Genomic DNA, 1,146 nt, shown 5'->3' with positions numbered 1-1,146 from the left:
CTCGTGCTGGGGCTGGTGTTGGATGCCTATTTTGGAAAGTTTTTGCTGGGATGGGCATTTAAAAAAAATCTGAAATTCGCTTTTGCGCCATTATCTCCTTGTATTAAAGTTAAATCTTGTTCGCATTCTGTATAGTTCATGTCTAATACCACACGCCAGCGTCACGTGTTCATAAGGATTAGGCTAATCATCCCATATAGAAAACATCACAAGTAAAATTAATCATGTTTATAAAGATAAACATGGGTTTGTTATAGCCCACTTACAATTTACATTTCAGAGATCATTACAAATAAATTATTAAATGCTAAAACTGAATAAATTTAAATGAACAAACTTGCCGTTGCATTTGCAACCATGTGAAAACAGGGGGTGCTGCAGCCCCCTCAGCACCCCTACTTCCCGCGTCCCTGGAGTGAAATGAATATATCTGTAATGGATTCCGCCACCCCCCCACCTCACAGAAGCAAACAGTGTGTCTGTGCAGGCAGTAAGCAACTTCACTCACTGTGTGAAGAATGACTTTCTACCCTGTTATTTTGAAGAGACGTGTGTGTGTAAGGCAAATAATGATACCTTTTCCCTGGACTCGTCTTTCTGTCATTCACAGCTGACAGACTGTTGTGTAGCCGAACTCAGGTGCCAATTAGAGAGGACTCTAAACTGATACCAGACAAATGAACAACAGAGGAAGGAAAGTGTGAGTGTGTGCATTTCCTGTATGTTTTTGTGTGTGTTTGACAATGTTGTTTGTGTGCGTGGGTGGGTATATGTTCACTCTATCTTTCGCCGAGAAAGTGCTGTGATACATGAAAATCCCAAATAATTCCTCATCTCTGCAGCATCCCAAAGGGAAGAGTAAAGGGATAAACCTGACCCCGAGGAAATACAGCTGCTCGGATGACAAATCACCAGTGTAATGGGAACAAAATGGGGCGTCCCGTGTAGAATCACAAAGAGAGGACACAAATCTCCTAGGAATTGAAGCAATTAACAGGTTTAAGCTAATGTCTTGTATTCGGCTAAAAGAGATTCAAATGTGAATTATTAGATGTGAATGTGAATTATTAGTCTGGGATCTACAGTAGATCATCACATCAACATCACATCCCCATTACATTTACCTCAGCAATACTTTTACTGCTA

General features: G+C 40.6%; 1 long non-coding RNA gene across 1 annotated transcript in view; it reads left to right on the top strand.

Moving 5' to 3' along the window:
• The window catches only part of LOC107749219 (uncharacterized), a 12,737-nt gene extending 11,801 nt beyond the window's left edge, over window positions 1-936 (top strand). Inside the window, exons 2-3 of the long non-coding RNA XR_001641003.1 lie at window positions 611-700; window positions 843-936. This is a non-coding gene — a long non-coding RNA (uncharacterized LOC107749219). The remainder of the gene's footprint in view (window positions 1-610; window positions 701-842) is intronic.
• Window positions 937-1,146: the final 210 nt, after the last annotated feature.

The sequence above is a fragment of the Sinocyclocheilus rhinocerous genome, unplaced genomic scaffold (assembly GCF_001515625.1).
Source record: "Sinocyclocheilus rhinocerous isolate Xijiao unplaced genomic scaffold, SAMN03320098_v1.1 scaffold919, whole genome shotgun sequence".
Lineage (NCBI taxonomy): Eukaryota > Metazoa > Chordata > Actinopteri > Cypriniformes > Cyprinidae > Sinocyclocheilus > Sinocyclocheilus rhinocerous.
Note: the sequence above shows the minus strand (reverse complement) of the source record. Positions and strands in the feature narration are given on the sequence as shown.